The sequence below is a fragment of the Nomascus leucogenys genome, chromosome 9, assembly GCF_006542625.1.
Source record: "Nomascus leucogenys isolate Asia chromosome 9, Asia_NLE_v1, whole genome shotgun sequence".
In the NCBI taxonomy this organism is placed as follows: domain Eukaryota; kingdom Metazoa; phylum Chordata; class Mammalia; order Primates; family Hylobatidae; genus Nomascus; species Nomascus leucogenys.
Genome location: NC_044389.1, coordinates 41,466,304 through 41,485,931, shown reverse-complemented (window position 1 = coordinate 41,485,931; position 19,628 = coordinate 41,466,304). Strand labels below are relative to the sequence as shown.

Sequence of the window (19,628 nt, the reverse complement as noted above, 5' to 3'; positions counted from 1 at the left end):
CTTGCCTGGAAAGCCTATTATATTGCCTATTATTATATTGCCTAATAAGCCTATTATTATGGAAAACCATGGAAAAATGTGATAGGACAAAGGGGTATGAGTTAAAAGCAGTAGACTGGAGAAATGTTGGCAAGTTCTGTTCATTCAAATTTCTCTCAGTGTTCCTTCATCCTCAGAGATAAGAATGCTCCTTTCCTCTGGGTATTTGGAGAGTACTTCTTACATGATGGTCTTATGTTCTGCTTTAGGGTACTGTCAGAGGTATTTTCCTGCACTAGTTGTTTCTCTTCAGGTTATAATATTCAATATGCTGGCTGGGCACAGAGGCTGACAACCTGTAATGCCAGCACTTTGGGAGGCTGAGGTAGGTGGACTGCTTGAGCCCAGGAGTTCAAGACCAGCCTGGACAACATGGTGAGACCCCGTTTCTACAAAAAAATGCAAAAATTAGCAGAGCATGCTGGCATTCACCTGTAGTCCTAGCTACTCAGGAGACTGAGGTGGGAGGATCACTTGAGTCTGGGAGGCGGAGGTTGCAGTGAACCAAGATTGCTGTACTGCACTCCAGCCCGGGTGACGGAGCAAGATCCTCTATCAAAAATATATATGTATTCAATATGCCAAGGTGCCATATTTTGGGGTATTGTGTACTGAACCTATTATTATCCCAACTGAAACTTCCCCCAGGAAGTTTTACAGTCCAAAAACTGAGTTGGTAGATTGTCCCATATCCAACTGAATAAGTCTGTCAGTCCTAAGAAGAGGATAGCTCAGTTAAATAATTGTATCTCATTTCAGGAGGCACTATAAAGGTAGAAGTAGGGAGCTCCCCTCCCTGAACTCCTCTAGATGGTATGAACAATCAAGCATTTAATAAGGCATATTTCTATGGAAAAAAAAACACAAAAATGAAAAAGATAACTGGTTAGAACAAACTATCAATTCTGTTTTTGATTCCAGAAGGCAGTCACTCAAGATTTCAGGACATTTGGCTCAAAGTATCTTTAGATGATGGCATGAGAATGGAAGTAGTCATTCAATAAATTTCCTGGCTTGTAGTTTGAATGCCTCTGGTGATGAAAGAGTTACGGTTACTTCTCAGAGCAAAGTATGGAAGTTTCCAGTATCAACGTCCAGGGCTTCTTTAGATATTCCTAACAAGGACCTGAGCAGTAAGGTTTTAACCCTCAGTGGTACCAACTTAAGAGGGTGAGAGAAAAACTGGAAACATTTATTTGAAGAGTTATAGTCAGGTATTGGAGGATGCTAGAATTTAGCATGATCTTGTCTACTTTGCAGAGACATAATAAAGTTTCAAAGACAGAGAACAGGATTAGATTCTATGTTTGAAATAATATTGGAATAATTTTATTCTCTATAGTTACTTCCAATTCTATCAAAGTAAGACTAATTTGACAGCAAAAAAAGTCCAACCCCATTAAACTTTTCCTGATTATTTACATTAGTGCAGCAAGAATGCACTTGACCACATAGGTGCTTCTTTGAATTTGCTTCCCTGGAACTTATGATAAGGAATCTCAGATTAGAATTTTAAAAGCGCCTGGAGGCTAGGACGCCAAGCCAAGGGACTTGCCATCAGTCTTTGCCTGTGACACCTATAGATTTGGGTGAAATCCACTCTTCCCAAGGTACTCAATGTATTTTGAGGTTCCTGGGCCTGCCGGGAAGTGACCTTCCTGATTCACGTGTAAGGCTGAGAATTCTGTAAGCCAGGTCCAAGGCCAGTTTTCCAGGGGTCTTTGTAATCATTGGTCCCATGAAATCAAATTTAGTTCCTTAAAACTTTCTAGTCATATCTGATTCTATACATATTATTCTCAAATATGACCTTCCAGTCAAAGGCTTAGCAATATAACCAATGTTTCCACTTATTTTCTGTTATAAAAAGTACATATTCTTATTGAACTTATGCATATATTTATATTGCCTTGAAAATAAGAATAATCAACAATAGTTTCCAAATCTGGAGAGATCAGGTAGAGAAAACAAATAAATATTTTATTTTTCTTTATAGTTTGCCAGATTGTTGTAAGGTATAGATATCTTGAGAGAAAAAGAGAAAAAGTTTTCTTTAATTTGAAAAACAGAATATTAAAGAACCAGCAATGTCTCAATCAAAAAAGTAATTTAAAAATTATAAAATTCCTTATCAGTTCGTTTAGTTCCATGTAATTAATTCTTTTTATGCTTGATGGTAACCACCCAATGGGTTCACCTTGCCCACTGCCTAGAAATATCTGTATATATATATATATTTTTTTTATTATACTTTAAGTTCCAGGGTACATGTGCACAACGTGCAGGCTGGTTACATCTGTATACATGTGCCATGTTGGTGTGCTGCACCCATTAACTCGTCATTTAACATTAGGTATATCTCCTAATGCTATCCCTCCCCCCTCACCCCACACCACAACAGGCCCTGGTGTGTGATGTTCCCCTTCCTGTGTCCATGTGTTTTCATTGTTCAATTTCCACCTATGAGTGAGAACATGCGGTGTTTGGGTTTTTGTCCTTGTGATAGTTTGCTGAGAATGATGGTTTCCAGCTTCATCCATGTCCCTACAAAGGACATGAACTCATCATTTTTTGTGGCTGCATAGTATTCCATGGTGTATATGTGCCACATTTTCTTAATCCAGTCTATCATTGTTGGATCTATCATTATTGGACATTTGGGTTGGTTCCAAGTCTTTGCTATTGTGAATAGTGCCACAGTAAGCATATGTGTGCATATGTCTTTCTAGCAGCATGATTTATAATCCTTTGGGTATATACCCAGTAATGGGATTGCTGGGTCAAATGGTGTTTCTAGTTCTAGATCCCTGAGGAATCGCCACACTGACTTCCACAATGGTTGAACTAGTTTACAGTCCCACCAACAGTGTAAAAGTGTTCCTATTTCTCCACATCCTCTCCAGCACCTGTTGTTTCCTGACTTTTTAATGATTGCTATTCTTACTGGTGTGTGATGGTATCTCATTATGATTTTGATTTGCATTTCTCTGATGGCCAGTGATGATGAGCATTTTTTCATGTGTCTTTTGGCTGCATAAATGTCTTCTTCTGAGAAGTGTCTGTTCATATCCTTTGCCCACTTTTTGATGGGGTTGTTTGTTTTTTTCTTGTAAATTTGTTTGAGTTCATTGTAGATTCTGGATATTAGCCCTTTGTCAGATGAGTAGATTGCAAAAATTTTCTCCCCTTCTGTAGGTTGCCTGTTGACTCTGATGGTACTTTCTTTTGCTGTGCAGAAGCTCTTTAGTTTAATTAGATCCCATTTGTTAATTTTGGCTTTTGTTGCCATTGCTTTTGGTGTTTTAGACATGAAGTCCTTGCCCATGCCTATGTCCTGAATGGTATGGCCTAGGTTTTCTTCTAAGGTTTTTATGGTTTTAGGTCTAACATTTAAGTCTTTAATCAATCTTGAATTAATTTTTGTATAAGGTGTAAGGAAGGGATCCAGTTTCAGCTTTCTACATATGGCTAGCCAGTTTTCCCAGCACCATTTATTAAATAGGGAATCCTTTCCCCATTTCTTGTTTTTGTCAGGTTTGTCAAAGATCAGATGGTTGTAGATATGTGGCATTATTTCTGAGGGCTCTGTTCTGTTCCATTGGTCTCTATTTCTGTTTTGGTACCATACCATGCTATTTTGGTTACTGTAGCCTTGTAGTATAGTTTGAAGTCAGGTAGCATGATGCCTCCAGCTTTGTTCTTTTGGCTTAGGATTGACTTGGTGATGTGGGCTCTTTTTTGGTTCCATATGAACTTTAAAGTAGTTTTTTCCAATTCTGTGAAGAAAGTCATTGGTAGCTTGATGGGGATGGCATTGAATCTATAAATTACCTTGGGCAGTATGGCCATTTTCACAATATTGATTCTTCCTACCCATGAGCATGGAATGTTCTTCCATTTGTTTGTATCCTCTTTTATTTCATTGAGCAGTGGTTTGTAGCTCTCCTTGAAGAGGTCCTTCACATCCCTTGTAAGTTGAATTCCTAGGTATTTTATTCTCTTTGAAACAATTGTGAATGGGAGTTCACTCATGATTTGGCTCTCTGTTTGTCTGTTATTGGTGTTCAAGAATGCTTCTGATGTTTGCACATTGATTTTGTATCCTGAGACTTTGCCGAAGTTGCCTATCAGCTTAAGGAGATTTTGGGCTGAGACAATGGGGTTTTCTAGATATACAATCATGTCATCTGCAAACAGAGACAATTTGACTTCTGCTTTTCCTAATTGAATACCCTTTATTTCCTTCTCCTGCCTAATTGCCCTGGCCAGAACTTCCAACACTATGTTGAATAGGAGTGGTGAGAGAGGGCACCCCGTCTTGTGCCAGTTTTCAAAGGGAATGCTTCCAGTTTTTGCCCATTCAGTATGATATTGGCTGTGGGTTTGTCATAGATAGCTCTTATTATTTTGAGATATGTCCCATCAATACCTAATTTATTGAGAGTTTTTAGCATGAAGCGTTGTTGAATTTTGTCAAAGGCCTTTTCTGCATCTATTGAGATAATCATGTGGTTTTTGTCTTTGGTTCTGTTTATATGCTGGATTACGTTTATTGATTTGCATATGTTAAACCAGACTTGCATCCCAGGGATGAAGCCCACTTGATCATGGTGGACAAGCTTTTTGATGTGCTGCTGGATTCAGTTAGCTGGTATTTTACTGAGGATTTTTGCATCGATGTTCATCAGGGATATTGGTCTAAAATTCTCTTTTTTTGTTGTGTCTCTGCCAGGCTTTGGTATCAGGATGATGCTGGCCTCATAAAATGAGTTAGGGAGGATTCCCTCTTTTTCTATTGATTGGAATAGTTTCAGAAGGAATGATACCAGCTCCTCCTTGTACCTCTGGCAGAATTCGGCTGTGAATCCATCTTGTCCTGGACTTTTTTTGGTTGGTAAGCTATTAATTATTGCCTCAATTTCAGAGCCTGTTATTGGTCTATTCAGAGATTCAGCTTCTTCCTGATTTAGTCTTGGGAGAGTGTATGTGTTGAGGAATTTTTCCATTTCTTCTAGATTTTCTAGCTTATTTGCATAGAGGTGTTTATAGTATTCTCTGATGGTAGTTTGTATTTCTGTGGGATTGGTGGTGATATCCCCTTTATCATTTTTTGTTGCATCTATTTGATTCTTCTCTCTTTTCTTCCTTATTAGTCTTGCTAGTGGTCTATCAATTTTGTTGATCTTTTCAAAAAACCAGCTCCTGGATTCATTGATTTTTTGAAGGGTTTTTTTGTGTCTCTATTTCCTTCAGTTCTGCTCTGATCTTAGTTATTTCTTGCCTTCTGCTAGCCTTTGAATGTGTTTGCTCTTGCTTTTCTAGTTCTTTTATTTGTGATTTTAGGGTGTCAACTTTAGATCATGCCTGCTTTCTCTTGTGGGCATTTAGTGCTATAAATTTCCCTCTACACACTGCTGTGAATGTGTCCCAGAGATTCTGGTATGTTGTGTCTTTGTTCTCGTTGGTTTCAAAGAACATCTTTATTTCTGCCTTCATTTCTTTATGTACCCAGTAGTCATTCAAGAGCAGGTTGTTCACTTTCCATGTAGTTGAGCCGTTTTGAGTGAGTTTCTTAATCCTGAGTTCTAGTTTGATTGCACTGTGGTCTGAGAGACAGTTTGTTATAATTTCTGTTCTTTTACATTTGCTGAGGAGTGCTTTACTTCCAACTATGTGGTCAATTTTGGAATAGGTGCGGTGTGGTGCTCAGAAGAATGTATATTCTGTTGATTTGGGGTGGAGAGTTTTGTAGATGTCTATTAGGTCCGCATGGTACAGAGCTGAGTTCAATTCCTGGATATCCCTGTTAAAATGGATATCCCTGTTAACCTGATTCAATTCCTGGATATCCCTGGATAATCCCTGGATATCCGTGAGTTCAATTCCTGGGTATCCCTTTCTGTCTCGTTGGTCTGTCTAATATTGACAGTGGGGTGTTAAAGTCTCCCATTATTATTGAGTGGGAGTCTAAGTCTCTTTCTAGGTCTCTAAGGACTTCCTTTATGAATCTGGCTGCTCCTGTATTGGGTGTGTATATATTTAGGATAGTTAGCTCTTCTTGTTGAATTGATCCCTTTACCATTATGTAATGGCCTCCTTTTCTCTTTTGATCTTTGTTGGTTTAAAGTCTGTTTTATCAGAGATTAGGATTGCAACCCCTGCCTTTTTCCGTTTTCCATTTGTTTGGTAGATCTTCCTCCATTCCTTTATTTTGAGCTTTTTGTGTGTCTGCATGTGAGATGGGTTTCCTGAGTACAGCACACTGATGGGTCTTGACTCTTTATCCGATTTACCAGTCTGTGTCTTTTAATTGGAGCATTTAGCCCATTTACATTTAAGGTTAATATTGCTATGTGTGAATTTGATCCTGTCATTATGATGTTAGCTGGTTATTTTGCTCGTTAGTTGATGCAGTTTCTTCCTAGCCTCGATGGTCTTTACAATTTGGCATGTTTTTACAGTGGCTGGAACCGGTTGTTCCTTTCCATGTTTATTGCTTCCTTCAGGAGCTCTTGTAAGGCAGGGTGGTGACAAAATCTCTCAGCATTTGCTTGTCTGTAAAGTATTTTATTTCTCCTTCACTTATGAAGCTTAGTTTGGCTGGATATGAAATTCTGGGTTGAAAATTGTTTTCTTTAAGAATGTTGAATATTGGCCCCCACTCTCTTCTGGCTTGTAGAGTTTCTGCCGAGAGATCAGCTTTTAGTCTGATGGGCTTCCCTTTGTGGGTAACCCGACCTTTCTCTCTGCCTCCCTTAACATTTTTTCCTTCATTTCAACTTTGGTGAATCTGACAATTATGTGTCTTAGAGTTGCTCTTCTCGAGGAGTATCTTTGTGGCATTCTCTGTATTTCCTGAATTTGAATGTTGGCCTGCCTTGCTAGGTTGGGGAAGTTCTCCTGGATAATATCCTGCTGAGTGTTTTCCAACGTGGGTCCATTCTCTCCGTCACTTTCATGTACACCAATCAGACGTAGATTTAGTCTTTTCACATAGTCCCATATTTCTTGGAGGCTTTGTTTGTTTCTCTTTATTCTTTTTTCTCTAAACTTCTCCTCTCGCTTCATTTCAATCATTTCATCTTCCATCACTGATACCCTTTCTTCCAGTTGACCATATCGGCTACTGAGGCTTGTGCATTCGTCATGTAGTTCTCGTGCCTTGTTTTTCAGCCCCATCATGTCCTTTAAGGACTTCTCTGCATTGGTTATTCTAGTGAGCCATTTGTCTAATTTTTTTTTCAAGGTTTTTAACTTCTTTGCCATGGGTTTGAACTTCCTCCTTTAGCTCGGAGTAGTTTGATCATCTGAAGCCTTCTTGTCTCAACTCGTCAAAGCCATTCTCCGTCCAGCTTTGTTCCATTGCAGGTGAGGAGCTGTGTTCCTTTGGAGGAGGAGAGGCACTCTGATTTTTAGGGTTTCCAGTTTTTCTGCTCTGTTTTTTGCCCATCTTTGTGGTTTTATCTACCTTTGGTCTTTGATGATGGCAACATACAGATGGGGTTTTGGTGTGGATGTCCTTTCTGTTTGTTAGTTTTCCTCTTAACAGTCAGGACCCTCAGCTGCAGGTCTGCTGGAGTTTGCCGGAGGTCCACTCCAGATCCCGTTTGCTTTGGTATCAACAGCGGAGGCTGCAGAACAGCAGATACTGGTGAGCAACAAATGTTGCTGCCTGATTGTTCCTCTGGAAGTTTTGTCTCAGAGGAGTACCCGGCCATGTGAGGTTTCAGTCTGCCCCTAATGGGGGGTGCCTCCCAGTTAGGCACTCGGGGGTCAGGGACCCACTTGAGGAGGCAGTCTATCTGTTCTCAGATCTCCATCTGCATGCTGGGAGAACCACTGCTCTCTTCAAAGCTTACAGACAGGGACATTTAAGTCTGCAGAATGTTCTGCTGCCTTTTGTTTGACTATGCCCTGCCCCCAGAGGTGGAGTCTACAGAGGCAGGCAGGCCTCCTTGAGCTGCAGTGGGCTCCACCTAGTTGGAGCTTCCTGGCTGCTTTGTTTACCTACTCAAGCCTTGGTAATGGTGGGTGCCCCTCCCCTAGCCTCACTGCTGCCTTGCAATTTGATCTCTGACTGCTGTGCTGGCAATGAGTGAGGCTCCCTGTGCATAGGACCCTCCGAGCCAGGCAGGGGATATAATCTCCTGGTGTGCCATTTGCTAAGACTGTTGGAAAAGCGCAGTATTAGGGTGGGAGTGACCCGATTTTCCAGGTGCTGTCTGTCACCCCTTTCTTTGACTAGGAAAGGGAATTCCCTGACCCCTTGCACTTCCCGGGTGAGGCGATGCCTCGCCCTGCTTCGGCTCATGCTGGGTGCGCTGCACCCACTGTCCTGCACCCACTTTCCAACACTCCCCAGTGAGATGAGCCTGGTACCTCAGTTGGAAATGCAGAAATCACTCGTCTTCTGCGTCGCTCACGCTGGGAGCTCTAGACTGGAGCTGTTCCTATTCGGCCATCTCGGCTCCACCCTCCAAGATCTGTATATTGAGACAGGGAAATTGCAACAGAGAAAGAATAATTTACACAGACCTGGCTGTGTGGGAGACCAGAGTGTTATTATTACTCAAATCAGTCTCCCTGAGCATTTGGGTATCAGAGTTTCTAAGGACGACTTGGTGGGGGGAAGCCAGTGAACCAGGAGTGCTAAGTGATGAGGTAGAAGATGAAATCATAAGGAATTGAAGCTGTCCTTTTGTGCTGAGTCAGTTCCTGGGTGGGGACCACAAGATCAAATGAGACACTTTGTCAATCTGGGTGGTGCCAACTGGTCCATCAAGTGAAGGTTTGCAAAAACATCTCAAACACTGATCTTAGGAGTAGTTTAGGGAGGGTCAGAATCTTGTAGCCTCCAGCTTCATGACTCCTAAACCGTAATTTCTAAGCTTGTGGCTAATTTCTTAGTCCTACAAAGGCAATCTAGTCTCCAGGCAAGAAGGAAGTTTGTTTTGGGAAAGGGCTGTTATCATCTTTGTTTTAAATTATAAACTAAGTTCCTCCCAAAGTTAGTTCAGCCTACACCCAGGAAGGAACAAGGACAGTTTGGAGGTTAGAAGCAAGATGGAGTTGGTTATGTCAGCTCAGTTATAATTTTGCATGATCTTGGGTTAGTTTTATGAATCAATCAGATTTTTTAACTAGAGTTCTGGAAATTTTTACCCAGTCAAAGCATATGATCTTATTATTGCCAGAGGCCAGGCATGAGTGGCTCATGCCCTTAACCCCAGCACTTTAGGAGACTGACACAGGAGGATTGCTTGAAGCAAGGAGTTCAATACCAGCCTGGGCAACAAAGCAAGGTCCCGTCTCTACACAAAATTTTAAAATTTAGCCTGGCATGGTGGCACACACTTGTAGTCCTGCCACAGTGAAAGACTGAGATAGAAGGATTGCTTGAAGCCAGAAGTTCAATACCAGCCTGGGCAAAAAAGTGCAACCCCATCTCGACAAAAAAAAAAAATTAATTAGCTTGGTGTGGTGGCCCATACCTATAGTATCTCAAATCCTCAGGAGGCTGAGGTGAGAGGAGTGCTTGTGCCCAGTAGCTGGAGACTGCAGTGAGCTATGATCACACCACTATACTCCAGCCTGGGCAACAGAGTGAGACTCTGTCTCTAATAAATAAATAGATAAATAAAGAAACAAATAAATAAAATTATCAGAAACCTGCACTTCAGAGTATTTATTAGAGTATGTTTCATGAATTTCTTTGAAGATAGAGCAATTTTGGCCTGCTGCTAATTGTGAACATTTTCAGAGAAGAATCTGAGTAAAACAATAATTGTCTGTAAATGACAAAAGACTTAAAGTGTTCATGGTTAAAGATCTGATAGGAGCTTATTATAATGTGGCATATAATGTTCTATGATAACTGATTATGATTGACTTATATAGACGGAAAGAACATTGACAAATTTCTAGGAATTTCATAAAATTTTTGAAACATTTATATTAAAAATATATACCCATACAAATACAAATTAAAGAAGGTTAAGCATTACTTTTTATTTGGCAATGCTTCTTATGTAATTCAGTATCTCAAATAAATGTAATGAATTTAACATCTCTCTTTTTACAAGATGAGATAACATATTATTTAAGATTTTCCGGAGTGCTCTGGGAAATCACAAAGTTAGTTTTGAGGTCAAAAAGACTATTTAAATTTGACATTGAGGTGCTTGTCAAAAATGTGAAAAGTTTTGAACATGTCATTAAGTAGGCTTACTACTATGAAACACTACTTATTTATTTAACTAGTGTGACAATAAAAGATTTCAAAGGCAAATACCGTAAGTTAAATAACTGTGAAAAAATTTTAGCTCTTCTAATGTTGAGAAAACTTGGTTTTCCTAAGCCAAGATCTGATAAATACAACATGAAGCACAGGAAATTATTTTGCTAAGATACAAAAATCTTTGTTTCCTAAGTAGATTACTTAAAAGATAAAGAGAAATCTCTTATTTTTTAATAAGAACAGACCAATAATCCAAGAAAACTATCATTCTGGTTTTACATCAGTATGCTTATAATGTTGTCTCATTTTCTTTAACTTAGAAATAAATCCATTCTATCCTAGCAGCTGACTACACATAAAATTCTTTTCCTACAAACCCTCTACATGTTTTTTAACATCCATTCAGTTTTGGTCATACTCTTTTCCTTTTTCTCATTCTGGAACAACCAGTCATTCTACCTTAGGACAAAATTGCTCTTTTTTTCCCTTAAAAAAAGAAATATATCCTTCATACAACATTTCTCTTTTTAAATAAAAAACACATCCTACTTTTCTTGCACACTTTGCATAAAGAGTTTTTTTCTTTACTCTTTTTATTCATAGTAGTTTCATTTATTTTTTTTTAACCATTAGTAACAATTTTTTTTTTTTTTTTTTTTTTTTTTTTTTGAGACAGAGTGTTGCTCTGTCGCCCAGGCTGGAGTGCAGTGGTGTGATCTTGGCTCACTGCAACCTCTGCCTCCCAGGTTCAAGCAATTCTCCTACCTCAGCCTCCTAAGTAGCTGGGACTACAGGTGCATGCCACCATGTCCAGCTATTTTTTTTTTTTTTTTTTTTTTTTAGTAGAGATGGGGTTTCACTGTGTTAGCCAGGATGGTCTCCATCCCCTGACCTCACGATCCGCCTGCCTTGGCCCTCAAAGTAAGCAACTTTTCTTTTTCAGAGAAAACTAGGAAATAGACGATTGTGAATTGCCTGTCATATGTCAGTATTCTGTAGCTGACTGGCACATTTACGAATATACTATCTTGTGTTTTATAGGTATATGCTATTTCCTCACGGTATAGTTTCTCATGTGTATTAACATACCCAAATATATTTAGTTTCTTTATACCATATAAAAACAAGATGCCAAAAATACATAAATTTAAGTTATGTTCAGTAATGAATGTTTCAGTATTTTATTCTATTTGGAAATTTTGAAACACACACACACTATACACATATATATACACATATATACATATATATATACACACATATCTATATAATTTAGCATAATTCTAAGTTTGCAAGTTACCATAAATATTTTTTGGAAACTGATTTTATGCAGACATAGTATAATACCAAACAAAGCTAACCAACATTTTAACTTATTTCCCTCTTAACTATTTTTAGCCTTATTTGACTACTAAATCCAGTAGAATAAAAATGTATGCTCATATTATACATAATGCTAATAACTCAGAATACATAGCTATTTTTATTAAACCAACCATATTAAACTAATCTTTTATATCAACAAACATATCCAAGTCATGTGAACATGAAAACTTTTCACATTCTATATTTCCTGAGGTTTCAGGAATACTTATTTTATGTAAGTGTTCATTTATCTCTAAGCCAACATGAATAAACCATTACAGAATTTTATAAATTAATTTGGTAACACTATTCAGAGGTAGGAAAGTATCATGTATACATTACATATACATATACAAGTAAACCTAAATATACATAGCCATACAGACAGCTTCAAACAGAGATCTTAGAGTTTTATTCTAAAATTTTAGTCCTGATTCAGTAAAACTTATTAGTAAAAAATTACTGGTTTATCTCCACTTTAGATTTGTATCCAAATTGTATTTCTGGCAAATGGGACAGGTTAGGGTTACCTGTTTACCTACATTTATAGAGGAGGCTTTTAAGATTTTTGTTTATTGTTAATAAGTAATTTTCTGGAAGTCGTGGACTAAATTTTGGGTGATGGACACTGGAGCAGTTTGTTTTCAAAACGCCTATTATTTTTTTTTCCTTTAATTTAGAAGCAAGAGTTATCTCCCAGGAAGTTTGCATAGCAAAAAGATCGCCCTCAGGTCCTAGAGAGGACAGGGTCAAATATTTATGTCTGAAAGGCACAAAGAAAGGATGTAAGGTTTCTCTGGGGGAATTATCATAGAATTAAGGTATTTTTTTTCTAAGTGCAGTATAATTATATTTCCAATGTTTTGCCTTTTTGAAGTATCTGCAAGCATCTCGATATGAACAGGAGAGATTTGGGGATTGTTAAGAAGAATGGGCGGGCTTTGAATTGCTCCTAGAGCTGCATTTCTGTTTGTATAGACTGAATTTGTAAGACAATGGTAGTTGTTTTAAACTCTTCAGAAAACTGTGTTGCATCCTGAATAATAAAGAGGCTGACCTACCTATCAAATTACATTATCTTGAATTTGCTACTTCATATCAGAGAATATATTTCCATTAAGATGGAAATAAAGATCCCTATGAGTTGCATGCCTTTAGAATGTTTTAATAAATTGTTACACAAAGCCTTCCTAATGTTCTTTCTCTCTAAGTGATGAGGAGTTTTTCCTCCTTAGCTCAACTAGATTTGGGTTCTTTTCTCACAACCAAGAAGAATTAGGCACAAGGTCATCAGAGAGTGAGTGGAGAAGAATTTATTAAGCAAAAGGAAAGCTCTCAGCAAAAAACAAAAAGGGGTCCTGAAAGCAAGTTTCCAGTTGCTCCCTCCACAGTTGAATACAAGGGCTTAAGATGTGAATTCTACCCCATCCTTCCAGTGCACATGTGTGTCCTTAGACTGAGTCCCTCCATATTGATTTATTTCTCTTACTGCACATGTGTTAAGGAATGGAATTTTCCACTGTGGGCATGTTTAGGCAAGACCCCTTTGCAAGCAAGTTCCGTTATCTGCACAAAACATCTGGTATAAATGCTTGTGGGGTGGGTTGGAAGTTCTCCAGGGACCCTTTCCTTACTGTCTGCCTAAAGCAAGCTGGATAACTCCTTTCATAACTGCCTAATTCCATATTAGGAGAGAAGGCCTTAAACATAGTTCCTCTCAGGCTCTGAAGGTCAGCCTCCAATTAAGCCCATTTCTGACCGTAGAGTATTTTGAACAAAAAAAATCCTTTGAAATATGATTGTCAGGTTTTGAATGGGACAAACAGTAAATTTTCCTGGCACAGTTGAATCCCCTTTTTTCCCCTAATTACAAAGACCGAGAAGAGATGGACCCTTTTCCTTTAATTAATTATTTTTTTAGAGATCAAGATCTCATTGTGTTGCCTAAAGTAGTCTCAAACTCCTGGGCTCAAACAATCCTTCTGCCTCAGCCTCCCAAAGTGCAGGGATTACAGGCATGAGCCAACTGCAACCGCTCCCCCCTACCTTTTTTAAACCAAAGAGGTATCTATTCCATGTGACTCAAAATCAAAATCCATAATCCCTTTTACAGGCAAACCACAGATACAAGAGACTTCCCCAGAGAGGGTGCAAAAGAAGCCACCTTCATGATCCAGCACCACTACCAAAGATAGAAGAATGACAGATGTAGACAAAACCTCCTACGAGCTAGTCATGCCAGTAGGATATCAGCTGCAAATGGGGTGCAGCCCACATTTCTGTTCAGCCATCTTTATATCTCAGGGCCCCTATCTAACAGTTGGCCACCTGCAGATGCAGGCCTGACAATCTGTGTTCCCTGACAGGTGTAAAGTCAAGCCAAGCTCTCAAGATACAAAGTGAGACAAATAGTAACGCCATGGCTGTCCCTGGGAGGAAAAGGATTGATAATCGCTGAGTACTTAGAACCAAATTTGTGAGAGTCACAATTCAAAGCAATAATATTTACAAATTTCTCCTGCTAATCTGAATTTGGAAAGGACTGGACAGGAAAAAAAATCTTACCTTCCTCTCTCAACTGGCCACTGCAGGTAGAGATCTGGGAAATTGACTCAGTAAGAGTTCTTTGCTGGCTTAGTCAGTGGCAGCCCCAGAGCTGCTGAGTGTCCTAGCCAATGCAATCCCATCCTCATCACCAGAAACTGCAGAGAAGGAAAACAATATTTTCATCCTATCTGTCTACATTCTTGGCTGGGACTCTGTAACCAAAGACAGTAACAATAGAAAAATATACATATTTATTTAATTTAAGTTTTACATGACATGAGAGACTTCCTAAGGAAATGAAGACCCCCCCAAAATGGTTAAACCTGAGTATTTTTATGTGAGATTTGATGAAGTGTGCAAAGTTATGAAAAAGTGTGATAGGGCAAAGTGTGGGTTAAGTGAAGTAAACTGGAGGAAATTTAGCAAAACCTATTCATTCTGATTCCTCTTTCGCCTCTATCTTTGGAGACAAAGATGCCCCTTTCTACTGGGTATATGGAGGGCAGCTCTCATTTGAGTTTCTTATGAAATGCTTCAGGAGAAAATCAGAGATACCCTCCTGCATTTGCCATTTCTCAATTTCTTCAGCTTAAAATATTCAATGTGTCAGAGCTCTGTATTATGGGGTAGTGTGTTCTCAACCTCCTCACCTACTAAAACCCATGTTTTCCTACCTTGTATTACCATGTTTTAAAATATTATGTTTAAAATACCATGTTTAAAAAATACCGTGTTTTACATACCTGGTATATTGGAAATCTACTACCAAGTTTTCTTCCTAGGGAAACTCTCATACTTGTGTGCAAAGACATGCATAGGGTGTTCATTACAATGATGCTTAAAATAGCATAAAAGTCGATCATACTGAACTGTTCTTTGGTAAAAGGGTACAGGGTGGAATAGAGAAAAAAGAAAGAGCACAGTTTGCATGCACTTGTCCAGGTGGATAATACTGAGCTGGAGAAGACTTGAATCTGACAATCATCTGTACTAGCACCAGAGATTTTTTAAGCCCTGGACAACATGAAACGTGGAGAAAAGCATTATGTGACCAGTTATCCCTTAGTAATATACTAAATCAAATATTGGTATATGTGAAATAATGAATAAGAATTGATCTTATAGTGCAGTTTTCTTTTTCCTAGTATTATTGTCTCATTCGGCCTCAAGCTGCAATAATAATGCAAAACAGTCCAGATTATAACCTCCTAAAGCACCAGCAACCTTTTATTCCTATAATTCTTTCCACCAAATTATTACATTGTTAGTAAAAGAAGCTCTCACTTTTCCAAAAAGTAAAATTTTATTCTGAAATTTTAATTGAGTGTGGCCTATAACTGCCATGCATTGCAGGTACTGTGCTTATTAAATAATTGTTGATAATTTAATTTCTTAAAAAAATATTTTTATACCACTGTAGGCAAGGAGAAAAACCCTTTTTCCTTCTAACTTAGGTTCATTGGTGGGGCCCAGCAAATTAGACTGACAAAAGACAGATTAACAAGAGAAAAACAGGAGTTAATTAAGGAGTTCTTCATGGATGCACATGGGAGAACTCTGATGAGTAACTCAACGGGGTGATTGGAATTTACGGTTATATAGCATCTAAACAAAAAACAACAGATTTTGTAGAGAAGTGACAAGACAAAGGAAAAGAACTTTCAGCTTGTAAGGGCAGCAAACTGTGGGAAGGTAAATATATGGGGGAAGCTAATGGAACATGAGAGCTACAGTAGTTCCCCCTTATCTGCAGTTTTGCTATCCGCAGTTTCAGTTACCTGCGGTCAACTGAGGTCTGCAAACAGGTGAGTAAACAACATCAGATCAAAAATATTCAGGAAATGGGCCGGGCATGGTGGGATCACCTGAGGTCAGGAGTTCAAGACCAGCCTGCCCAACACAGTGAAACCCTGTCTCTACTAAAAATACAAAAAAAATTAGCAGGGCACAGTGGCAGGCACCTATAATCCCAGCTACTCAGGAGGCTGAGGCAGGAGAATCACTTGAACCTGGGAGGCAGAGGTTGCAGTGAGCCAAGATCACGCCATTGCACTCCAGCCTGGGCAACAAGAGCAAAACTCTGTCTCAAAAAAAAAAAAAAAAAGAAAAGAAAAAATTCAGGAAATGGAAACATAAAAAAAAAAAAAAAAAAACAAAATAAAATTAGCCGGGCGCGGTGGCTCACGCTTGTAATCCCAGCACTTTGGGAGGCCGAGGCGGGTGGATCATGAGGTCAGGAGCTCGAGACCACGGTGAAACCCCGTCTCTACTAAAAATACAAAAAAATTAGCCAGGCGTGGTGGCGGGCACCCGTAGTCCCAGCTACTCGGAGAGGCTGAGGCAGGAGAATGGCGTGAACCTGGGAGGCGGGGCTTGCAGTGAGCTGAGGTTGCGCCACTGCACTCCAGCCTGGGTGACAGAGCAAGACTCCATCTCAAAAAAAAATAAATAAATAAAAAATAATACGATTTTTTAGAAAAACAATACAGTATAACAACTGTCTAAATTATATTTACATTGTATTAGGGATTATAAATAATGCAGAGATGATTTAAACTGTATGGGAGGATGTGTGTAGGTTATATGCAAATACTATGCCATTTTATATCAGGGACGTAAGCATCCACAGAAAATCCCCAGGAAGATCTGGAACCAATACCTCATGGATACAGAAAGGTGACTGTATGGTACAATATAATATTTTGAGAGAAAGAGAGACTGTATTCATATAATTTGTATGGCAGTATATTGTCATAATTGTTCTATTTTATTATAAATTATTGTTAATCTCTTACTGTGCCTAATTTATAAATTAAACTTTGTCATAGGTGTGTATGTATGGGGAAAAACCTGGTATATGTACTATTTGCTGCTATCAGTTGTTTCAGGCATCCACGGGGGGGCCTTGGGACGTATTCTCCATGGAAAAGAGGAGACTACTGTAGTTAGGAAGGTTTATTATGTGGATTCTTCTGGTGCCATTTCCAGGCTGATAAAGGTTTAAAGTTGTCTCTGGTGATTAACTTCTATTTTTCCTAGTAGAGAGGGGAGAGGGGATACCTTTGTAAATTTATAGTCTGCTTAGAGTTTGCCTTGTATCTGTTTCCAATTGTCTTTAGTTCAAAATCATCAATATGCCAAGTGGCATATTTTGGGGCAGCATATTCTGCTACTTTTCATAACCTTCACTGAATTATCCCCCAAGTATGAATATATTGACTGCCAGATGGTCTGGATTCCTATGACAGCTTTTTTTTTTTAACTAAAAGCTTTCAGGAACATGGCAAAGTAGCTCAGTGGATGAACAAGACTATTGATTTAGCTGAGAATGTTCTAGAGTTAAGAATTTGAAATACCATGACACAAATTCAAGTTCCCAGTTTTACAGTAATAGAAAAGCTAAAATTTTCTTTTTTTCCTTTTTGTGTGTGTGTGTGTGTGTGTGTGTGTGAGCCAAAGATTTATTTCTTCATTTCTTGCATTTGAAGTACTCTTCAGTGACATCCTTGGCCTGAGGCTCCCTGCCGTAGTCCTTAACTACTGCGCAACTGCAACCAACCACTTTATGAGGCTTGCCCTCTCCGTCAGTTTTACAGAGGCCTACCCTTTCCCCTAGTTTCTTGTTGTCATCAACCTTAATTAGGTTGATTTGGTGTTCAGCACAAAGGGCCTCCACCAACTTTACATCATAGGCTCATCACAGTTGGATGCAAGCACACACAGGTGGGCTTGGTGCTTGTCTAAGCCTTTGGTAGCTTCGTGAATTCCACGTGCTAGGCCATCGTGGATGAGGGCAGTCTTCAGCACCTCCTGTAAAGCAGTATTAACGTTCATTACACCTCCAGCAGCAATGCCTTCTCGGCCATGGTGGTGGGTTACCGGTGAAGACGAATCTTTTTTTTTTTTTTTTTTTTGAGACAGAGTCTCACTCCGTCGCCCAGGCTGGAGTGCAGTGGCGCAATCTCGGCTCACTGCAAGCTCCGCCTCCCGGGTTCACGCCATTCTCCTGCCTCAGCCTCCCGAGTAGCTGGGACTACAGGCGCCCACCACCACGCCTGGCTAATTTTTTGTATTTTTAGTAGAGATGGGGTTTCACCATGTTAGCCAGGATGATCTCGATCTGACCTTGTGATCCACCCGCCTCGGCCTCCCAAAGTGCTGGGATTACAGGCGTGAGCCAATGCACCAGGCCGTGAAGCCGAATCTTAAACGCACCCAAGCCTCTGCCTCTGCACGACTAGGCGGCAGCAGGGAAGGAGGCCTCACGCACCGAAAAGGTAAAATTTTCTAAACCTAACAGTGAGCAAGAAGACTATTATATGTGAATGAAGGTAGGGGTTTTGAGTTCTTTTATTTTATTTCATTTTATTTACTACTAAAACGAGATAACCAGAAAAGATTTATAAAAGTTTTAAATTGCAGGACAGAATTCACATAAGAAATTGAATATCTGAAATAATCACTTAGTTGAAATAAATTATATGATGGGGTCAGGGTCTGAAATCAACTATTAAAGTTTAGTATAATCAAATTTATTTTTGAAACTTCTTCAATAGATCATAAAATATACTGAATTTTAAAAAATATATTCCTATGTGCTGTACAGATATTATTATATATTATTGTACAAAGTATGGAGTACATAATGAAAAGTATCTTTACAAAGTATAATTTTATAGTATTGTAATAACATAAAAGAACTACTTGAATTTATGTAAATTAAATGTATCTGTGATGAAATCCTCTGTATTAAGAAAAAGAAAATTCGGTTGCTATTTCTGTGTTGATAAATCTTTTCCATGAGAACTTTTTCCCAAAACAATGCATCAACAAAAGAGTCTTCTCGAATATATTGATTTATACTTTTCCATTTAAAGTTGTATGCAATTATTAGATCACTTACTGTGTCAACAGTGCGACTATTAAATAAACATATATAATGATCTGAGAAATGTTCATTATGTATTGCTATTGTTTTTGAAAGCAGGTTAAAATGATTTGTAATTTAGGTCTTTATTCATTTCCCTGCTTTTGTTTATATTTGAAAATTTCTGGCCGGGCGCGCTGGCTCACGCCTGTAATCCCAGCACTTTGGGAGGCCGAGGCGGGTGGATCACGAGGTGAGGAGATCAAGACCATCCTGGCTAACACGGTGAAACCCCGTCTCTACAGAAATACAAAAAATTAGCCGGGCGTGGTAGCGGGTGCCTGTAGTCCCAGCTGCTCGGCAAGCCGAGGCAGGAGAATGGCGTGAACCCGCAAGGCAGAGCTTTCAGTGAGCAGAGATCGCTCCACTGCATTCCAGCCTGGGCCATAGAGCACGAGACTCCATCTCAAAAAAAAAAGAAAATTTCTCTAAAAAAAGGTTTTTTAATTACTCACTATATGCCTTTTTATTTTATGCAGTACATGTTTTTACTACATGTGATCCAAAGGTTTA

The 19,628-nt window shown here is 39.0% G+C and overlaps 1 protein-coding gene and 1 pseudogene across 22 annotated transcripts in view; one reads left to right on the top strand and one right to left on the bottom strand.

The window, feature by feature from the left end:
- The window catches only part of ADGRL3 (adhesion G protein-coupled receptor L3), an 871,587-nt gene that overhangs the window by 551,442 nt on the left and 300,517 nt on the right, over positions 1-19,628 (top strand). The gene's annotated exons all lie outside the window — the stretch shown is intronic.
- Positions 16,950-18,043, bottom strand: LOC105738272 (annotated as a pseudogene).